Raw genomic sequence first — 13,547 nt, forward strand, 5'->3', positions numbered from 1 at the left:
CCAAATTTTTTTTTTAACATCTAAATAACCACACCCCACATTATACCCCCCTCTCACCCCCGTCCCCCCCACCCCCCCACCCTCCACCCACAATTTTTTTTTTTAAACATCTAATAAATTACCACAATTTAGCCCCCTCTCACTCCTCCTACCCCCAACCCCCCCCCCCCTCCCCAATTTTTTTTATTTTTTTTAACATGTAATAAATAACCACACCCCACATTATACCCCCCCTCTCACCCCCCCCCCCCCCCCAAAAAAAAATTTTTTTTTAACATCGAATAAATTACCACACCCCACATTATACCCCCCTCTCACTCCCCCCTTGATCATGACTGGCAGATGACCCCTATTGATTTTCAGGTCACTAGGTCAAAGGTCAAGTCACAGTGACTCGAAATAGTACAATGGTTTCCGGATGATAACTAACATTAGGTCAAAGGTCAAGGTCACAGTGACAAAAAACGTATTCACACAATGGCTGCCACTACAACTGACAGCCCATTATGGGGGGCATGCATGTTTTACAAACAGCCCTTGTTTCCCTTGAATTCAGTGTCGCCGCTAGGTGGAATGTTATTTGTGGTTTTTTTTCAAATAATTATTTTGCTTGTAGGATAACATAAACATTTGTTAACTATTGATCTGTGAACTTTTAACGACAGAATATTAAAGTTAAAAGAAAAATTCTAACCATGTTTAATCTCACATGTTAACGCATGCGCGAGGCATCGAAAGTCGCAAGGATAACCAGACAGTTATTAGTTAAATTCGAAATTAAAGAAACACATCCATCTTCAAGAAATGAGTGCTTAGTTTACAGTACTTTATAATAGTACAGTTCCTGCATCGCACGAATGAAAAGATGATTTCTTGTAAATTTCAGAAATTCAATATTTTTAATTTTACAGATCAGTTGCATAATATTTGCTTAACATAAAAATAAATTGTTTAAGTTTAAGTTAACACAATTTGCTGAAACTTTCAAACGCACCGTGGTGTAGTGGATGACGTGTCCGCCTAGTGATCGGGACTTCATGTTGATTCTTACTCGAGGGCATTGGCATTATCTGCCCTAGAGACACCAAGTACAGGTTCTTCCCAGGAAACGGACGTGACAGTGTCTATATCTGCCTATAATACTCGAAAGAGCTGTTGGCAGTAAAAAAAGGCAACATGTGTTTTGTTTTTTTGATAGTAAATATAACAATAACAGTTAAATAAATGCAACCTAAATACAATGTTGCAGCAACGTTGGGAAAAAAAAGAAAAAAACAGGAAAACTTTCATATACACCATTGTGATAACCAAACTGCAACGTTTGAATTAATGCAACCTAAATACAACGTTGCAGCAACGTTGGATGCCCACTGGGACTGGGCGCAGGCACTTCTGGCTTGAATCCTATGTCAGTCCATCTGTTTGTTCATCCGTTCGTTCATTCATTTCTCCCGTATATTCCTCATTCTGCCGTTTGTACGTTCGCGCGGTTGTTTGTTCGTAAGTCCGCTCATTCGTCAACCTGTTCCTTTGTGCGTTCGTTCGCCCATCCGTACAGTCGTGCGTCTGTTCGTTCATCCGCTCCTTCATCCGCCTGTTCCTTCGTTTGTTCGTCCATTCGTTCGTTTGTCCGTCCGTCGGTTCGTAAGTGGTGGTGATTCTTGGCACGCCTGGCTCATCAGTGTACATGTCCAGAATATTGCTGGCTACGAGATCCTCTGTGAGGAACATTTTCACTATTCCAGTAGGCACCATGAGTTGACCTCCAAACATTATCCCCCTCGACACCGCAGCTTTTAGCGCTCCAATGTTATCCGTCTGTGTGGCCTTTAAAAAAAATAGTATCGTACGTTTGAATTGTAGTACGAACATTTTTGTACGGGTATTATGCATGTATAAAATAAGCAGATTAAATTGCTTCCGAGTTCATGTATCAGGGCTCTCGGAAACGCTTAATTATATGCATATTTTTATGCATAAATTTGAAAAAGGATGCATGTTCCAAACCAATCAAGAGTCCCTGGTTGCATGTTTTTTTGCAATAAATATTTATAAAAATATCGAAAATTGCGTCATATCAAGCAGCTGAAATGTACCGAAATTGTCCGCAATTCAAATCTGGGCTGGTTTTCAATTTTGTTTCATTGTTAGAGTAAGCATTTGAACAAAAAGTGAAACCCGGTCTGCACCATAGTAAGCGACCACGCGTGACCTTTTTGTTATGGAAGCGCGTATGCTAGCTGGGCCAATCAATATCGAGCTCGCTTACACCTGAGATAACTTTGTTGAATGAAATGTTTGTATGGGCGGAGCTAACGGTTCATGATCCGAGTTAGACGCAATATATCGGGAGGTAGAAACCATGTGCAACATTTATAGTTTGCACATTAATTTGACGGGGGCAATTTTGCATATTCGTTATTTCTATCATATTGTTTGAGATGGCAAGAAAAAGCAGTGAAGATGCTAATGCGAATAAAAGAAGATGGCCCAGATATGGAGGAATTCGCAGCGTCAAGAAGTTTGCAATTGTTTTGTGAAAAGAGGAAGCGAAGAAAATAAAATGCTGACTAGACTGATTACCTCAAGATGTTTGAAACTGTTAATCTTATGATAATCTTTACAGGGCTTTCCACAGGCCATTTAACGATCCCTCGCTGGGGCGCTTGAATTTCGAAATCAGAGTCCCGGGGGCGCCTGCAATTTTCCGATCAGTGTATTTTTCAGTAAAAGAAAGTGGAGATTGTCAAACAAAATCAAGGTTTCTCTATCAGTGTATCAATATTCCCTGTTTTAAAAGAGCACTCGGTATCTACTTTCACAAGTAATCGCCATAAACATCACATGGGGTAATGGATAATCCACTGATAAGACGCGCGTATCGATTATTCTAGCCACATGACACGGTCATTTAGATGCTGACAAGGATGTATCAGGTAACTTTCCAGTCATCAAACTGTGATGTTCATCGTCCAATTGGTTACGCGATTGCTTATGAGGGCGGGGTTAACTAGCGACCATTATTTTTGTTTGACGTCTGGCACGAAGTAAGAGTTTATCGCAGCTTGATTAGCAAGAAGTTTAACCATTTAGGTAATTTAAAACCGGTAACAAGTACAGTACAGTACATTAAAGACGGTTTCGGGCATCATCATCACAGCTTTTTACTGCAAACAAGTGTTACCTATGACTCATAATTAATATGAGAAATTAATTGCAAGTGGTAAACAATTAATTACTTATAGCGAGTAAGTTGTGCAAATAACTCCAGGGTACAATTATGCGAGAACAATTTTATTCCAGTACATGTATATTTCATCATGTCCATTTATAGAACTGATTCACCTCGTTTTTCTGACATTTATTCGACATGTTATGCGCTTCAACAAATTTTCGTTGAATAAATTACGCACACTTGTAAATGTTTCGTCCGGTAATCGATACTTAAAAGACTGATGATGGCAACCGGCCGTAATCCTCGTGGACAACGTGAATTTCATGCATAATTCCGTCAAAACATTTATTCGACTTATGAAGTGTTTAAACAAATTATTGTTGAATTCATAACACAACTGTTAATATTTGTTGAAATCTCTGACTCAAATGGAAATAATTAAATTTGTAATCCGAAACCCATTCGGTAGGTCGATGTTAACGCGTTTTTAATCAGAAACACACTTCCGAATGCAAATGTTACCGCAACGTTAAAATATTCTTGCTTCAAATTAGCAGTGCAAATTTATTTTTGTGTTGAATCTTTTTCTCAATTAAAAAGAGCGCGAAAATAATGCAGTATGTACAACGTCGCGTCTTGTGTATTGTGCGTGTACTGAGCGTTTTAACAAGCACACAACACGTCAGGGGATTGACGCATGTTCAGAGGCAATATTTCATCAAATCTATATAGTCAGTTAAAATTTATTTGATACTATAGAAAAATGGCAAAGTTTGTGTTAAAGAAATAATTGAGAGCTTTTATCGTAAATGTTTACAAGAAAGTGATTTATAAAAATGGAATAAACGGGATTATCGGGTAATAAATAGAAACTTGAAAAGAAGTAAGTATACAGTAATAGAGTTGGGTTGAAACGGATGTATTGGGGAATCGTTCGAGTCGGGATTTTACTATCTGTGCGGGAAAGTTTTAAAACAATTAACAATATAAAAAAAATATATTTTTTTTTTTAAATGACTTGGGGATCTTCTTGAAGAGTCATAGCGCACTAAATGACTTCTTTTGACGCTGTTTTTCTTTACGTCATAAAGCACCACAGATCGTCAATTGACACGTAAAAAAAATCAATGTCGGGAGAGGACACCCCTCCCGAACCACCCCTATCAGCCCCGGGGCACCTTACAAAAATCCTGTGGAAAGCACTGTCTTATATATGTTTAAACTAGAACACCATCAAAAGGGTACATAACATTTTAGTATTATTTTAATATTATAGGCCTGAAAAGTAAATTTTTTGTGTTGTGTTTCTTTCTTAGTTTTTGCATGTTTAAATTTGATGTTTGACAATTTGTTGTAATGAAACAGACAATGTGGGCTGATCTAAATATTACTATTAATTAATAATGTGTCCAATCTATGTGTCCTGTTATGTTTTTAGCTCACCCGAGCACAACGTGCTCATGGTGAGCTTTTGTGATCGCCTTTTGTGCGTTGTCCGTCGTCAACATTTTGCCTTGTGAACACTCTAGAGGCCACATTTATTGTCCGATTTTCATGAAACTTGGTCAGAACATTTGTCCCATTGATACCTCGACTGAGTTCGAAACTGGGTCATGCTGGGTCAAAAACTAGGTCACTAGGTAAAAAAAATAAAGAAAAACCTTGTGAACACTGTAGAAGTCACATTTGATGTCAAATCTTCATGTAACTTTGTCAAAATATTTGTCGAAATGATATGTTGGTCGAGTTCAAAAATGGTTCCAGTCTGTTGAAAAACATTGCCGCCAGGGGGCGGGGCAGAATTCCTTATACTTTTTCAGGGATCAAGCAACTGGGCGATTTGGGCGATTATATTGCCGTGGCTTCCCTTTAATCGCCCATATCAAAAGCACGGGCGATATGACTTCGCCCTAAAATCTGGCAATTATCATATCCACAGCGCTATTTAAGTGGCTTCTGTTTATTACCGAATACACGCCAAAGTCAATCAACTGACCGAATCGACAAAACTCCGCCCCCTGGCGTACTAAATTACCTATTTAAATTGATAAGTAACCATTCACAGCGCTTGTCATTAGGGTATTTGGCAGGAATCTCTTGACCAAGCAGAGTGAAATCACTGAAGTGTGTAAGTATTACAAACGGTGTTTTTACTGCCATTGTCAAGTTTTATGGGGGGTTATTATCAGATGAACGACGCCTTTATGATAGTGAGCAATAAATAAAGTAACACTGTGACAAACTCTCACCACGATAAAAAATTATAACGATTATTAGGGCCGCTATTTCTTTACCATTTAATCAATAGTGACTGTCAATACCAGGGGCTTGGCAAAAGCATATAACAAAAACAATTTCTCCACAAAAACACATGAAATCTTGTTTCAACAGGAATTTGTGAGCATTTCTGTTTAATAGTTTCATTATTATCGTATTTTGGGAAAGGTAAAGTTTGATTCAGAAACCAACAATTTTGGAAATAAAAAGTATACCATTCACTCGTTTTACTATATTTCGGATATGTTAAAAATTCGGACATTTAAAGATACGGAAATATATGTGTTGGTTTGTTGTTGATAGTTTGTAAAACTATGTTTTATGATATTTCAGGCAACTAGAATGGATGGTGGCAATTATCTGGGCCTTTCTGTAAAGAAATATGCATGAAAATATTCATTTATTTGAGCCTAGAAATCATCCACCGCTTTCAGAAAACGTTTTAACAACAGAAGCTGTCAAAGCTGATGTATATCATGTCCAAATGACCAAATATAATTGTTTAACAATATGAAGTGAGATGTTTTATTTTCTGATGTTTTCTTTTTCCCTTTCAAATGATGTAAATTGGTGTGATTCTATGTTTAAAATTAATTTTGAAACATTTATGCAGCATACTGTAACATTGATGTTAACATTATTATATTATTTTGGTTATCTGTGTTGTTTATCAAGATGAAAAAAAGTTATTTATATACGAATAAAGCTTATTAAGACTAATGAAGGTATGACATATGAAGGTATTTATAGCTTTTTATGTATTTTTCAAGTAATAATACAGTTACTTATAGTTTTTTATGTATTTTTCAAGTAATAATACAGTCAATGACATTAATGTAATGTAGTAAGGTTTCTTTTTATAATTGTCCTCAATGATTGTTTATATTAATAAGGTTGGAATAACAGACAGTTTTCACACTGCTACAACTTTTTTGGGGCCAGTAAAACCCCTGGGTCATGGTTCATAATGGTCCATTGGTGATCGCAAAAGATCCACTTCTCCCTAAAACTGTCTCACTTCTCCCTCACCAGAGCTGAGGGAGAAGTGACTTCGCCCAATAATTGGAGTCTAGCTTGATCCCTGTTATATGGCTATAGAGAAACCTTGTGAACACTCTAGAAGTCACAATTTTTGCCCAATCATCATGAAACTTGGTGGAAACATTGGTTTCATTGCTATCTCGGACGAGTTCAAAAATTGTTCAATATTGAAGATAGCAACTTGATATTTGGCATGCATGTGTATCTCATGGAGCTGCACATTTTGAGTGGTGAAATTTTAAGGTCAAGGTCATCCTATAAGGTCAAATATATGGCGTCTGTCCTGTCTGAAAACGTTAACATTGGCCATCACTTTTTCAACATTGAAGATAGCAAATTGATATTTGTCATGCATGTGTATCTAATGCAGCTGCACATTTTGAAAGGTGAAAGGTAAAGGTCACCCTCAAGGTTAAAGGTCAAATATATGGCATCTGTCCGTTCGTCCGAAAACTAACATTCGCCATAACTTTCTTATGCCCCCGAAGGGTGACATATAGTTGTTTAACAGTCCGTCCTTCTGTCTGTTCATCAATCAGTCTGTCCGTCCGTCCTTCCATCCGTCTGAAAACTTTAACATTGCCCATAACTTTTGCAATATTGAAGATATCAACTTGATATTTGGCATGAATGTGTATCTCATGGAGCTGCACAATTTGAGTGGTAAAAGGTAAAGGTCATCCTTCAAGGTCAAAGGTCAAGGTCAAAGGTCCAATTTTGCAATATTGAAGATAGCAACTCAATATTTGGCATGCATGCGTATTTCATAGAGCTGCACATTTAGAATGGTAAAAGGTCAAGGTCAAAGGTCAATTTTGCAATATAGAAGATATCAACACGATATTTGGCATGCATGTGTATCTCATGGAGCTGCACATATTGAGTGGTGAAAGGTCAAAGTCATGGTCATGGTCAAAGGTCAAAATTTTGCAATATTGAAGATAGCAACTTGATATTTGGCATGAATGTGTATCTCATGGAGCTGTACATTTTGAGTGGTGAAAGGTCAAGGTCATCCTTCAAGGTCAAGGTCAAATTTTGCAATATTGAAGATAGCAACTCGATATTTGGCATGCATGGGTATCTCATGAGGCTGCACATTTTGAGTGGTGAAAGGTCAAGGTCATCCTTCAATGTCAAAGGTCAAATTTTGCAATATTGAAGATAGCAACTCGATATTTGCCATGCATGCATATATCGTGGAGCTGCACATTTTGAATGGTGAAAGGTCAAAGTCATCCTTCAAGGTCAAAGGTCAAATATATGGCTTCAAAGCGGCGCAGTAGGGGGCATTTTGTTTCACAAACACAGCTCTTGTTATTACAAAATTTATAAATTTTAAAAGGTAATAACTGTGATATGCCTCAGTTACATTTTAACTTTTGTTAATGTTTGTTTTTCCATATTTTGGTCTTTATGTCTTTAAATTGAATTTCTGTTTAGTGCATGTTGAGTAAATTTATTGCTCAGATGTGGTTTGGGTTTAATTGTTTCTTTGTTTTGTTGTTGCTTGTGCTGTTTACAATTAGTGCTGGTTCACTGTACCTGAAGAGTTTAAGCACAAATTAGTGGCTTGCTGTGTTTATGAGCTGTTTTAAATATTAACGTTTTATAAATGTGTCACATGAAAGGATAGTCTTAAAAGAAAATCCTCTCTAATCATATGTAAATAATTCTTGCTTATACAACTATTTTACATCTTTGACTTCCTATCCTTTTTGTATTTTGAATTTATACATTTCTTTTGTATACATTTAAATATTATTGGTAAAATTCAATATACATATATGTATTGAATTAGTGTGCGATAAATATCTGTTAACTGAACAGTTTTCAAACTCAAATAAAAGTAAATTTATGATATGTACATGAAATGAAAAAATGTTATGTAAATTATGCAAACAGCCTTAAATACAGATAATGCTATACAGTTTACAGCACTTCTTTTAGGTTGACTTTAAAGACACACAATGCTGTATAAAACTTATTTGTGAAAGAAGTAAAGTAATTTGAAAATCCGCGCTTTTTAGCTCACCTGATTGCTCAGGTGAGCTTTTCTGACTGTTGTATGTCCGTCCGTCCATAAACATTTGCTCGTAAACATTATAGAGGCCACATTTCTTGTCCCATCTTCATGAAAATTGGTCAGAAGCTTTGTCCAAATGAAATCTCGGCCTAGTTCGAAACTGGGTTGTGCCGGGTCAAAAACTAGGTCACTAGGTCAAAAAAAAGAGAAAAACCTTGTAAACACTGTAGAAGTCACATTTCATGCCCAATCTTCATGTTACTTTGTCAAAATGTTTGTCTTAATAATATCTTGATTGAGTTAAAAACTGGTTCCGATCCGTTGAAAAACATGGACGCCAGTGGGCGGGGCAGTTTTCCTTATTTGGCTATAGAGAAACCTTGTAAACACTCTAGAAGTCACAATTTTTGCCCCATCATCATGAAAGTTGGTCAAAACATTTGTTCAATTGATGTCTCGGACGAATTCGAAAATGGTTGAGATCAGTGAAAAAACATGGCCGCCAGTGGGCGGGGCATTTTGCTCTATATGTATATAGTGGCAGTTTTCCCTATTTGGCTATAGAGAAACCTTGTAAACACTCTAGAAATCACAATTTTTGCCCAATCATCATGAAACATGGTCAAAACATTGGTTTTATTGATATCTCGGACGAGTTTGAAAATGGTCGGGATCGGTGAAAAAACATGGCGGTCAGTGGGCGGAAATTTTTCTGTATATGTATATAGTGAAAACATGTGAACACAGTAGAAGTCACATTTTTGGCCCAATTTTCATGAAATTTGCTTAGAATATTTGTTTCCTTGATACGAGAGTTGAGTTCAAAAATGGTTCCGGTCAGTTGAATAACATGGCTTCAGGGAGAGGGGCAGATTTCTCATTATGCCCCCCCCCTCCCCCCCTTTCAAAGAAGAGGGGGTTTATTGTTTTGCTCATGTCGGTCCGTCCGTCCACCAGATGTTTTCCGGATGATAACTCACGAGCGCTTATGCCAAGGATCATGAAACTTCAAAGGTACATTGATCATGACTCGCAGATGACCCCTATTGATTTTCAGGTCACTAGGTCAAAGGTCAAGGTCACGATGACCCGAAATAGAAAAATGGTTTCTGGATGATAACTCATTAACACTTATGCCTTCATAGATACATTGATCATGACTCGCAGATGACCCCTATTGATTTTCAGGTCACTAGGTCAAAGGTCAAGGTCACGGTGACCCAAAGCAGTAAAATGTTTTCCAGATGATAACTCAAGAACGCTTATGCCTAGGATCATGAAACTTCATAGATACATTGATCATGACTCGCAGTTAACCCATATTGATTTTCAGGTCACTAGGTCAAAGGTCAAGGTCACGACCGAAATAGTAAAATGGTTTCCGGATGATAACTCAAGAACGCTTAGGCCTAGGATCATGAAACTTCATAGGTACATTGATCATGACTCGCAGATGACCCCTATTGATTTTCAAGTCACTAGGTCAAAGGTCAAGGTCAAGGTGACCTGAAATAGTAAAATGGTTTATGGATAACTCATGAACGCTTATGCCTAGGATCATGAAACTTCATAGGTACAATGATCATGACTCGCAGATGACCCCTATTGATTTTGAGGTCACTAGGTCAAAGGTCAAGTTCACAGTGACCTGAAATAGTAATATGGTTTCTGAATGATAACTCAAGAACGCTTATGCCTAGGTTCATGAAACTTCATAGGTATATTGATCATGACTTGCAGATGACCCCTATTGATTATCAGGTCAAAGGTCATGGGCACAGTGCCAAAAAACGTATTCACACAATGGCTGTCAAAGTCACGGTGACTCAACTTAGAAAAATGGTTTCCGGATGATAACTCAAGATTGCTTACGCCTAGGATCATGAAACTTCATAGGTACATTGATCATGACTCGCAGATGAAATAATGATGAAACTTGACCAGGATGTTTGTCTGGACAATTTCTAGGTCAAGTTTGACATTTGGTAAAGATTGAATGAACCGACTCCTCTCAGGTGAGCGAACTAGGGCCATCTTGGCCCTCTTGTTAATGATTTTGCTTAAGGCTTAATAAATATTGTCACAATAGCGTCTAAATATGTGATTTTAGTGCATATATTTGTTGAAATTGTGTTGCAGTTATATGTGTTTTAATTGAAGTTTATTGAGATCTTGAAGAAAAATTTGTATATGATTATTTGTGTTTGATGCACTATTAATAATATTTTAAACATGTCTTTATTCTTTGAAGCATTTTTATGCTCCCTTTCAAAGAAAAGGAGTATATAGTTTTTAGCCGGATTTTTTTCGAAAAAATCTCGGCTTATAGATTGATGTTGTCGGGCGGGCGGGCGGGCGGGCGGGGTGGCGGCGTGCTCGAAAATGTTAAAGTTCTTATTTCATGGTATAACTTTGGTATGCTTGGACCTAGAGTCTTCAAACTTGACATGAAGGTTGGCCAGGATTAACAGATGACCACTGGTCATTTCAAGGTCATTCATTTGAAGGTCAAGGTCACTGTGACCTTCAATATAAAAAATGTTAAAGTTGTTATAACTTTGGTATGCTTGGACCTAGAGTCTTGAAACTTGACATGAAGGTTGGCCATAACTAGTTAGTAACCACTGGTCATTTCAAGGTCATTCATTTGAAGGTCAAGGTCACTGTGACCTTGAATGTAAAAATGTTAAAGTTCTTATTTCATGGTATAACTTTGGTATGCTTGGACCTAGAGTCTTCAAACTTGACATGAAGGTTGGCCAGGATTAACAGATGACCACTGGTCATTTCAAGGTCATTCATTTGAAGGTGAAGGTCACTGTGACCTTCAATATAAAAATGTTAAAGTTGTTATAACTTTGGTATGCTTGGACCTAGAGTCTTGAAACTTGACATGAAGGTTGGCCAGAACTAGTAAGTAACCACTGGACATTTCAAGGTCATTCATTTGAAGGTCAAGGTCACTGTGACCTTGAATGTAAAAATGTTAAAGTTGTTATAACTTTGGTATGCTTGGACCTAGAGTCTTGAAACTTGACATGAAGGTTGGCCAGAACTAGTAAGTAACCACTGGACATTTCAAGGTCATTCATTTGAAGGTCAAGGTCACTGTGACCTTGAATGTAAAAATGTTAAAGTTCTTATTTCATGTTATAACTTTGGTATGCTTGTACCTAGAGTCTTCAAACTTGAAATAAAGATTGGCCAGTACTAGAAGATGACCACTGGTCATTTCAATGTCATTCATTTGAAGGTCAAGGTCACTGTGACCTTAAATGTTAAAATGTTAAAATTGTTATAACTTTGGTATGCTTGGACATAGAGTCTTCAAACTTGACATGAAGGTTTGCAAGCACACTTAGATGACCACTGGTCATTTCAAGGTCATTCATTCTAAGGTCAAGGTCACTGTGACCTTGAATGTAAAAATGTTAAAGTTCTTATAACTTTGGTAGGTAAAAATGTTAAAGTTCTTATTCCATGTTATAACTTTGGTATGCTTGTACCTAGAGTCTTCAAACTTGACATAAAGGTTGGCCAGTACTAGAAGATCACCACTGCTCATTTCAATGTCATTCATTTGAAGGTCAAGGTCACTGTGACCTTCAATGTTAAAATGTTAAAATTGTTATAACTTTGGTATGCTTGGACCTAGAATCTCAAACTTGACGTAAAGGTTTGCAAGCACACTTAGATGACCACTGGTCATTTCAAGGTCATTCATTTCAATGTCTTCAGTAATTTAAGTATTGCATTGACAAAAACACGAAAGGTACTTTCCTGTCATTTAAATCAAAAATCTGGCTTCAATGCGGTCATCTCCGACCGCGGAACTCTTGTATATAGTTTTCGCACTGTCCGTCAGTCTGTCTGTCTGTCTGTCACACTTTTTGTGTCCGCTCTCCAATTCAAATAGTTTTCATCTGATCTTTATAAAACTTGGTCAGAAGTTGTATCCAAACAATATCCAGGTCAAGTTTGAATATGGGTCATGCCGGGTCAAAAACTAGGTCACGGGGTCGAAAAAACAAATTCAAGGGAAGTAATAAGCTTTAAATAGACATAATTATCTGACCTGCCAAATTATATTTGTATGCCCCATTTCAAAGAAGAGGGGGTATATTATTTTGCACATGTCGGTCGGTCAGTCCGTCCACCAGATGGTTTGCGGATGATAACTCAAGAACGCTTAGGCCTAGGTTCATTGATCATGACTGGAAGATGACCCTATTGATTTTGAGGTCCCTAGGTCAAAGGTCAAGGTCACGGTGACCCGAAATAGTAAAATGGTTTCCGGATGATAACTCAAGAACGCTTAGGCCTATGATCATGAAACTTCATAGGTACATTGATCATGACTGGCAGATGACCCCTATTGATTCTGAGGTCCCTAGGTCAAAGGTCAAGGTCACGGTGACCCAAAATAGAAAATTGGTTTCCGGATGATAACACAAGAAAGCTTATGCCTAGGATCATGAAACTTCATAGGTACATTGATCATGACTCGCAGATGACCCCTATAGATTTTGAGGTCACTAGGTCAAAGGTCAAGGTCACAGTGACCAGAAATAGTAAAATGGTTTCAGAATGATAACTCAAGAACGCTTATGCCTAGGATCATGAAACTTTATAAGTACATTGATCATGACTCGCAGATGACCCCTATTGATTTTGAGTTCACTAGGTCAAAGGTCAAGGTCACGGTGACCCGAAATAGTAAAATGGTTTCCGGATGATAACTCAAGAACGCTTATGACTAGGATCATGAAACTTCATAGGTACATTTATCATGACTCGCAGATGACCCCTATTGATTTTGAGTTCACTAGGTCAAAGGTCAAGGTCACAGTGACCCGAAATAATAAAATGGTTTCCGGATGATAACTCAAGAAGGCTTATGACTAGGATCATGAAACTTCATAGATACATTGATCATGACTCGCAGATGACACCTATTGATTTTTAGGTCACTAGGTCAAAGGTCAAGGTCACAGTGACTAGAAATAGTAAAATGGTTTCCGGATGATA

General features: G+C 37.5%; 1 protein-coding gene across 8 annotated transcripts in view; it reads left to right on the plus strand.

The window, feature by feature from the left end:
• Positions 1-13,547, plus strand: part of LOC127846366 (uncharacterized) — a 79,182-nt gene that overhangs the window by 16,321 nt on the left and 49,314 nt on the right. The window lies entirely within an intron of this gene.

This window comes from Dreissena polymorpha, chromosome 9 (genome assembly GCF_020536995.1).
Source record: "Dreissena polymorpha isolate Duluth1 chromosome 9, UMN_Dpol_1.0, whole genome shotgun sequence".
Lineage (NCBI taxonomy): Eukaryota > Metazoa > Mollusca > Bivalvia > Myida > Dreissenidae > Dreissena > Dreissena polymorpha.